We start from the raw sequence: 10,668 nt of genomic DNA, 5'->3' as shown, positions 1-10,668 counted from the left end.
AAGAGTAACGAATACTGATAGATATATTTACGAACAGTTACTGGATGATTCCATAAATATTAACAGAATTTTCAACATTGAAACCAGTACAAACCCCAGCATGTCACAACTCATCTAGTTATGTTTGCTTTAGGTGAAACAGACGCTACAAAATATTCTGTCACACGTGTGATGTTATGGAAATTGATTTTGTTACCAATGCTACAAACATTGTTTAGCTTAAATCTAAATACATGTTCTACAGTATATAAGATAATAATTTGTACTCGATGATATTACCGAAGCATCGATACTTTGGTTAGATAATAATGTGATTTAAAATTGGTTAGATTGGTGAACAATATTTATGGAATAAAGAGAAGTATTTAAAAAATGTTGACTATTGCAGTTTTATGGATATATGGTTTTAATGAAATATATGAATTTGATTCATAAAAGAATGGGACATGAACAATTAGGCAAAAATCAATAATGTTTATATCTATATCTATTATATAAAAATGAAACTGTTCGTGTGTAACAGCATCACTCACAAACGGCTGGACGGATTCGCCTAATTTTTTTTTTAATTTGTTCGTCTTGATCTGTAGAAGGTTATAGGATACTTTTTATCCCTTTCCCGATTCAGGATTCCGCCCCACTGGTTACAGAAATACCCGTAAGAAATGCATTGCAGCAAACATATGTTATTAAGTGAAAGAGTCTTTTCAAATTTTTAATCAGCTGTTCTTTGTAAACATATATAATGCGACAAAAAATATATTTATATATAATTTAATTACTACACTTATAGTTTTAAAGCATAGAGTAAGCTTAAGAGAAACGACAAATTTTGTTTAAACTGTTTCTGCAATCACTGTTAAAAATAGACTTTACTATCCAGATAATACAATTCAAATTTGACGTAAAAATTCACCTTTAACTGCAATATTTATTTAATATAAACCATGCTCATGCTTGATCAGAAGAGCAATGCAGATATCATAATTACTATCTTACGTTGGCTACAAATATAAAGAATGTTATAAAATCAACCTTAGTTGTTTTTTTTTGACAGAAGTATCAGGAATGTGGTACATACCTTCATAATGCGCCCCAAGAAGCTCACGAAGGAACGACTATCAATTATCTCAGCAATGTTTAGAATGTGATAGAAAATGAATAAGTGAATATAGTGTACTGTTTTCAACGGGAAATTGCGTGCGAAGCCGCGGGAAACTTATTGAAATGCGCAGCGAAGCGCGCCGGGTCCGCTAGTTATATATATAAAAATGAAACTGTTCGTGTGTAACAGCATCACTCACAAACGGCTGGACGGATTCGCCTAATTTTTTTTTTAATTTGTTCGTCTTGATCTGTAGAAGGTTATAGGATACTTTTTATCCCTTTCCCGATTCAGGATTCCGCCCCACTGGTTACAGAAAATACCCGTAAGAAATGCATTGCAGCAAACATATGTTATTAAGTGAAAGAGTCTTTTCAAATTTTTAATCAGCTGTTCTTTGTAAACATATATAATGCGACAAAAAATATATTTATATATAATTTAATTACTATTTTAAATTTCTTTACACTTATAGTAATATATAAAAATGAATGTGTGTGTGTTTGTCCTTTATATACTCAGAAACTATTGGACCGATCACTATGAAAATTTGTATTTTTCTATGTAGAAGGTTTATATGCAATGCCCATTGATGTAACTCACCACCAGGCTGTACTGCAAGATATAACAGTTATCAAAGCGCCTGCACATTATGAACTGCAATTACGACACAGTTACGTTTATTAAATAGCCAAACACTATTTGAAGGCAAAGAAATATACGGGCAAAGCTTAAGAGACGCGTGCGAAGCCGCGGGAAACAGCTAGTAAAAATCTAATACAATCCATCTGTGTATGTTCGTGTGTTTACTCAATTAATTTTACACGATCACGTAAAAAATACTTGACCGATTATACTGAAATTTTACATGCACATTATTAGGGTTCCTGGTAAACATATAGGCCTATTTCTATTCAGGAATACGTCTCAATGGTCTTGAAAACTCCCTTTTTGGCTTAATCAGTAGATGATAAATGGTATTTTGTAATCAGCTGTTTCTTGTAAATATTATAAAGTGACAACAGAATAATAATTGTTTAATTAATAAAATTAATTAAGATATTAATTAAAAATTAAAAACCATTTTACATTTCTTTATGTTTATGTACAAAAATTGTTTCACGCCGACTTCAGGGCCCCAAAACTGGGGTGTAAATCCAGGAGCGTAAATACAGCGGTACTTGCAGATCATACTGCCACATGCTGGTCCGACCTGGTAAGTGTTAGTCTGGACCAGTAAGTGTCCAGTTTCTGTATAGAGCGTGTAAAAAGCTGTACCAGTAACTGCCGCTTTAAGGTCACCTGCTTGTAAAGTAGCTAGCCTAGAGTGATTATAAAGAACTAAATACTCGAATGAGTGGAAATCTCCCACCTATTTCGAACCTGCAATAGCCGATTATCTGTACATGATACAATGATGGATGATGAACAAGTGCCTGTTAGGTAGTATGTATTACGAGAGTAGTATCTGTAATACAAGTTTAAATATTTAAATGAATGGTTTGAGTGTCGATTAATTCTATTATACGAGTACAGACCTATACCAGTACTAAGGTGTCGACCTTTCCACAAACTCGCTAATCATATTTAGGTCTAGCCACCGCTTTTGTACCTCAACTCTCCCCATTTCACTACTCCCGTAATCTCTTTGGTTCAAATTATGGATATGTTCAAGACTATTACATGGTCTATTACATTTATATCAAACGTTTTAAATTGGATTGTATCAAGTTTAGCAATTTCACCTTGACATACAATGAACTTTGTACATGATCAATAAGGCGATTTTGAAGCCAATTTACCAAACAAAATTAAAACTCCTGCCTACCATTCAGCAATTATTTTAATTTTATAACTTCCATGATTGCTGCCATCCTAACGATCTTACCACCCTTGTAAAGTGTTATAAGCTATCTTCAGAAAGATGGGAAGTGCTCTGTTCGAACAAATGAAGATAAAGCAAGCAATAATAGCCAGGTAACAGGAATGTTAAGCCTCTTTTCGTCAAAAGCCTGTCGTCCCATGCGGTGTGCAACTGGACGTCATGTACTGAGACGGCCAGTAGGAGTTTCTTTACTAATATAAGCTGTCTCAATACAGGATTAGTTGTTTTTACTAAGAAAGCGTAATAAATAAATAAATAAATTTTTCAAAAGCATTTATGCTTTATCGTATCCTTAATAACTTAGCCAAACTCTTATGAAGGTTACTCTTATGACATTTGACATGTTTTAAAATGAAGCTGTTTTCCTTACGGTAAAATTTTAAAAGGTCTTCAGTAATGACAAATTTTATCGACTATAATTACGTTTAGTCATTTATATTTATGTGTAATATATGGCTTCGTCCCACATCAAGAGTAGATTTGTAATCAGCAGTTTTAATTAAGCAATTGCAGCTCTACTCGTTAGCATTCCTATCATATTTTGTTGTTTACCATATAAAGATATAAATGCTTGAAGTAATATTATCATTTTAATCTTAAAATACAAGATTGACTGTCAAGCAGAGCATATACTGAGTCATCGGTGTAACATTGAACTATAATAAAAATTAATTTCCTCAAAGAAAATTGCTGTCATCCAGAAACTTAGTACTCGATTTACTCTCTTTACTAGTGAAGTAGTAACTATGTTACCAGTTTTGTTGTAATATTTGAGAGAAGACAGTGCTGCAGTCAGCATACAGTTTTTGTAACCTTCCATTAGAATTTGCATAACCTACATGGGCAATATTTGTGGTAACCATGTGTATCAAAAACATTTGTATACTCTACTCCGTGAATGTTGTGAACAATGTTTTGATGTCTCATAGTTGTAAAAATGTTAAAATGTTTTTGTGTCTCATAAATGTTTTTGATGATAATTATCACCAGTTTATCAACCCAAAAGATACGCATACCACTGTGGCCTTCATTTTGAAGATTGGTAAGACCATATTGTAAACCAGTGCACTAATGGCTCACTCGTCTTAAAAATATAAATATTTTTCCTTTCCAGTACACTCTACAATACTGTCGTAAACATTACAGCATTGTGGTTTCGGCCAACAAAACCCTAATTACATGTATGTACTTCACAATATCTTGTGTTTACTTAAATTTATAAAAATACAATTTAACGCGAACTTTTGACCATGCAAATTACCTAATTTCTAAATGTTGATGAATGACAAATCCTTTTTTTTTAAACTTTGAGCAAGTAATACTGTTATAGAAACACATAGCAGTAATTTTTTTATATCTTTTAAGGTTTTGAGGTGAAGTTCCTACAAAGTTTTGATAAAGCATGGTTATATTAATAATATAACAATTATTTTTTTACCCAATAATGTTATACATTGATGTTAATATATATTTTAGAAAATCTTAAGATAATAAAATGAAATAAAAAACGGCTGTTCCAAAAAGTACGTGATTAAATTTTCGTTTGACGGTTAGGTTTGTGCTAATATATATTTTAGTAATTTTTCAGCGGCAATCAGTGTGCGCCAGCAGTCACATACCCAGCCTTCCCGTTACACCACGATGTTTACTTTTCCTTAGAGACCCGAGTCTACTCTAACCTAGTGTCAACGTTTAATACTATAAGTCTGAGCTGCTTCTCAATAGTTCAAATCTTTGCCTAAATAGTCTATGATAATGATACCACCACTACTACTACTGATTACTACTTAAATAAATAGTTAAATTATAGTAATTGGTAACGCTCAATTTCTCATGTATCATGAAACCGTTTAGTTTTATGTAATCGTCTTTGCACAGTAATGTAGTAATTTTAGTTATAGTTAAGGAACAGTTAGGTATAACATTTAAAATTCCAAACACTATTCTAATGACAGGTGCTTAAGAGTCAGATATAGTGAAACGATCATGAGTTTTCCATAAAAGAGCAATGTTAAAGCTCATGTACTGTTATGCCGTTATGTTTTATCGTAGCGTTATGGGAGGAGCCTTACTTTGATGATCTTATTAATACGTATCCAAACGCTATTTATTTCTTGTATAATTTTTAGTAGTTTACAAAATATTTCCACAAAATAAACTCCTTTTGATTTGTAAGCCAAACTAACTGGACGATAGCATAGAATGGTGCGCATGAAAATGTTAAACTCTGGTAAATAAACTCTCCTGTAATTGAAGGTGAGCGAATTTAATAGGGTTCAGGATTGATCGGGGAAGTAGTTAAAGGACGCAAGGGATGCTATTACGAAGGCTTTGTTTTATGTTGAATTATGGTGATGACCTTTACACATTAAACATATACGGGTAATGTACGGTGGAGTGGCTAGTCTTGCTCTAAACACAAATAGCATCGTTTAGGCAATTTACCAATCAACTGTTAATTATTAAATTTGTAACTTAACATGCTGTTAATGTAGTTTAGAATGTAATTAACGTTTCTTTAGAAATGAAATCCGTTATTTGTCTTTCATTTTATACAGCTTAAATATAAAAACGGAGGATATAATTATAATGAATATTTTATGTATGTATTCTGAGGAAGCTGAAAAGTCCAAAAATATGAGGTGAACTTGCTAATCAAACGCAAAATTACAACAACAAAAAAAAAAACACAAAATTTAAATAAAATTGTAATTTTTAAAACTTATACCTATATATTATAATGAGAGAACGATATTTAAAATAATTTGCTTAGACGCAAATACTTCTAGAGGTATACTTGATCAATATTACGCAGTTAATCTTTGTAAAGCATTGGAATTTTAACTAATTAAATATATCGCTGATTTTGATACTAAAAACGAACATTCATCACTATTGATGGTATAATGAAAACATTTATCTTGTCCGTATTTTCTACCAAACGTTAAAGTGGCTGTAAATATTATTAATGTTTTTGACAGAAAACCTATAAACACCTAGAGCCGGAAGCGACACAAAACAGACTTGTTTCCTTTTCGTCCTCAGAAAACACAATCTTTGACTTTAACATTAACTTACTCAGAGTTGTGAACTCCTTTAATTGTAAAGAAAGTCTAAAAGGATAAAGGAACAGACAGGCTGCATCACTCACTCGTACACGTTGTCAAAGTTGATTAGACTCTGTGAAATTGTAATTTGTACAACAATTTAGTTGATATTGTTAATAACCTGCATACCAGAGAAAACAACACACGTTTATTTGTGTGCAACATACTTAAATTAGAATACTTTTAAGGGTATGCCAGTTTTTGTTTGATTATTTAGAAATAGAACAAACTAACCCACGTTTTTTAACCAAATTATAGGGAGTTCAGGTAAAGACTTTGCATGGAGACGGACGGTCTTCTACTTGACTAATTAAATAACTGACTCTGAGGAACGATTTGTGATCGATAATATCAAGACTTAATGAGATTTTAAAGGACTAAGCGCCCACTGTAAACGACGTATCATGTAACAACTTCTCTTGCAAACAGATAATGTGCCTTTTATTAATTTTTACTACACCTGGTTTTGATGTTAAAGCTTTTAAAACTCACAGTTTATTATGATTGCCTATATAGAATTGAAATTTCATGCAATATTCTAAAAATATCCATATCAATACAATCATACTAGATACAATTGTAATCTAAAGAAAAATCTGTATTTTACCACTTGAACTGTAGTGTTTATACATAGCAGATATCCTAAATGTATTTATAGAGAAATGTATTTAAAGATATCCATGATGAGACCTTTATGAGACTAGATACTATATTTCATGGGTTTCGAGATGAATGAGAACTTCAACCACCAACCATGAACGAGTGACGGGGGCTGGGGGTAAGTTAAAGTTGTATTATGTAAATTCTTAATCGAATACTTTTCTTAACAACTGTGAGGTAGATTATTTAATAATGTGAAAAAAGGTTAAAATAAATAAACTTAATATAATTTAAATATTATTTAAACCTGTTATGAACTCAAAAACAGAAGTAATAACTTTTAGCGTGTTTTTTAAAATTAAAATGTTCAAAGACCGCCATTTCGTACTGGATTCAGATAGAGAGCTCTGGTTTGCGACATTGCTTGTGTAAAAGAAGAAAGCAAAAAACACCGGGGATATTAAAACCAACCGAGAATCTACGCATAAAGATACTGGTTACAGTGTGAAAATTCTTAAACTACGAACCGTGAATACAAAAAAATAACACAATATTATAGTGCGGCCCTAAGTCTTATAACTAATACAATACATATCTTTGTTGAATTAATAAATAAAAATTAATCTTTAATTTGCGCCATTTGTAGTTGTTATCCTAGCGCACCCACCTTGCTCTCCATTGCAAAGGTAAAGTGGAGAAGGCAAGGTAAAGCGATTATTAAATGACTAATTTGTGTATGAATTGCCAGGGCATATACATATATGATATGCAAACGATCAATCAGTTCTTGTTGGATGGTGATTAAGACATGTTTAGAAGAGTGACACAAAACGGGATGTATAAGAAATGCCGTTCTGATAAAAAGAGTTCTGATATTCATTGATCTAACGTCAGCTGCATTGTCCAATTTACGGATGGGCAACCAAAATTAATTCCGTTTTATGTGTCAGAAGTAAGTACATTAAACCTGTTAACCTTCGCTGACATTCAACAAACGTTAGCTAAATTACCATGCTTTGGATCTTCCAACTTTCGGTATTGGATTTGAGAAATACATACGATATGTAATTTATTTAATAATTCATTTCCATTCTAGTATATCTTATAAATTTATAAGTGTTGATAAAAAATGTAAAACTTGTTTTAGCCTGAAAACTCCTCTGAATTTCGCTTATTATTGAAACTCTCTACTGTTCAGTTAACTTAGTAAGGATTAAGCTGAATATAAATATTCGGCCTTGTAATATTAAGCCAAGGCAAAATATATTCTTAGGCTTAAGCTCGTTGGGAAAAACGTGTGTACATTTATACTGTTATTCGACTAAAGTATACTTTACCTAGTAGAAAATAAAAAAAATATATATAATGTAAATTATATATTTTGAGACTTGATTATTGAAGCCTTGAGTGCATTATTGCAGTGCATTGATGAATTATCAATAGATCTCTTTGAAAAATCAATCAGTTAATTTTTATTCTTATAAGGTATAAGTTAAAAAATACAAATATTAATATGCGTGTATATTTTTTCATTTATATCGTAATCAATTATTTGAGTTATTTATTAATAAGAGCGATACAAAAATCCTAACTTGATATTATAATACCTTCTATTTATAAGTAACATTTGTATAAAACAAATTAACTGTAATATGTACGGATATTAAAATAAAATCGATATAAATATTATTCTTTATAGCTTATAATTTTGAATCTTGAGTGAGTAGGACTACTAAGTTTACTGCATTTTGAAAGCGTTGTCTGGGAACTAGAGGGTTGATCCCGAAATTGCGATTTCCATATGATGTGGTGTACTGAAATCCGGTACATGAAGTGTTTCAGCACATGAGTTTGCGGAAAGTTTACATATTGCGACTTTATAATGATATAATACACGATTGAAGTATAGTATTTATACCAAGTATAACTTTTCAATGTTTAATCACATTATGATCTCCCTATTGTAAGTCACTCTTGTTCCTGGATTTTGAGTAGATTAATATACCAAATTGGTAATAGTAAATCCTTACATGATACTAATTAAAAGTGTTTCATTACCCTTATAAATCACTAAGTTTAGAACGTGAGAAGGCTTAATTTACACGTGTGAATTTACGTAAATATATGTCAACACTAAACATGTGAGCGATGTGGTTTATACTGATTGACTACAATAAAAAAACATACTTATATTAGATCAATAACTCATATCTGTTTATTAGTCCAATTATAATTTATTATCATAAAACATAATAACTATGATGAAATTATCGCAGGTGGAAATATGGATATTGACATGCGGAATATTCGCGCTAGTCCAGAATCATTCACCACGTTACTTCAGCTAAACTCAGATGGTTATTTGTTGACAAATTGAGATTATAACCCAGCTCCTGGTGTAATTATTTGAAAGTAAGGTGCTCAGATACCAAGGATAATATAAAAAATTAGGGATATCAATATCAGCAAAATGAAGCTCCAATATTACTGAGCACTAGCAATAATATTATAGATTAAAAAACCTTAGAACATTTATATAAGTAAAGTCAAGAAAGGGTTGTTTTATATAACATATTTAAATGGGTTCTCTGCAACTAACAAAATGTAAAACTCAAGCAAAGCTTAAACATTGGGTTAGTAAATGATTTATAATTTCAATTAATTCACAGACTTGATACACTTTTAAAAATCAAGAAAACTCGATACATACCATGAACTCACTTATACAAACAATTTGCTATTTATACGAATATGTACGAAATTAGTTAAAAAAAATAAGTAAAATTTTTAGTAACAATGTAAAAACATGAGCTTGAAATACAAAGGTAGTTTTATAACACATAGAAAATCAGTAAGTATTACAGATTTAAAAAAAAAATTGAAAAAATGCACGAAGGTATACGAAATAGTAAATGGCACGATCAAGTTCAGTACTCGGTTACTGAAAACTAATATTTATTTTAAAGTAAAGTTTAAAAAATGTTATGAAAACTAATTTGAGAGTTCAAAATGAAAGTCAAATTAGCTCTATTCCGTTCAATTTTAGTCACAATGTTTAGTCTTCATGTTGCTTTTATGCAGGGAATTAATTCTGGCTGTGATAGTTTACATATAACAAAGAATATTACTATTAATGTAAGGAATAATGCAACTAATTATGTAACCTATATTCTGGTTCTAACTATTTGTCTAAGAAATGTGTATTAAGTTAGTTATACACATTCAAAATAAAGAAATACAAACAAAGATTAACTGATGCTCAGCTTATAATCACTCACAGTTCTCTTATACTCCATATATGTATACAATAAAAAATGTATAATAGTAAAATTTGATTAAACTTATTGCTTCTGTAATTTGATTGTGATTATTAATTGCTCGGCTATTTATTGAAGTAAAAGATTTAGAAAAGTTAAAATGCCGTAATAATGTATTCGAATATAGGTCAATGAGATTGTTTTTTGTTTACCCATCACAAAGGCTAAACGAACTTTAGGATTATTTTTTTTCTGTCGGATAGTTCATGAGCGCTCATCTGCATGTGAAGCCTCGGAAGTTGCTAGGTGTAGTTCAACTTTAATTCAGTTACAAACTAATAACCCATACGAACAACTGTTGGGAATATACGCATGTTTTCGGATTCTGGTGGCCACAAGTATTGTGGTATTTTGCAAAAATAAAGAGATAAATAAATTCACAAAGAAACCTTAAAGTACTGTTTTGAGTAACTTTTAAAAATTTCAAGGTTTTCTGAATGTACACTATTACTTATAAAGGTCAATTTAAAAAGCGAGAACATTTTTAATACAGGAAGGTCTAACTTACCTTCCAACCGTAGCGATATCAATAATGCTGGATTTCTAAGAGTTATTTTCTAATTTTACATACTTTTTTGCTCCCAAAGCACTCTTAAAATAAAAAGAGGCATATATTTTTCTCTTTGGCGGTTGAACAGAAAGAGCCCACTACAC

Source organism: Homalodisca vitripennis, chromosome 5, assembly GCF_021130785.1.
Source record: "Homalodisca vitripennis isolate AUS2020 chromosome 5, UT_GWSS_2.1, whole genome shotgun sequence".
NCBI lineage: Eukaryota > Metazoa > Arthropoda > Insecta > Hemiptera > Cicadellidae > Homalodisca > Homalodisca vitripennis.
Note: the sequence above shows the minus strand (reverse complement) of the source record.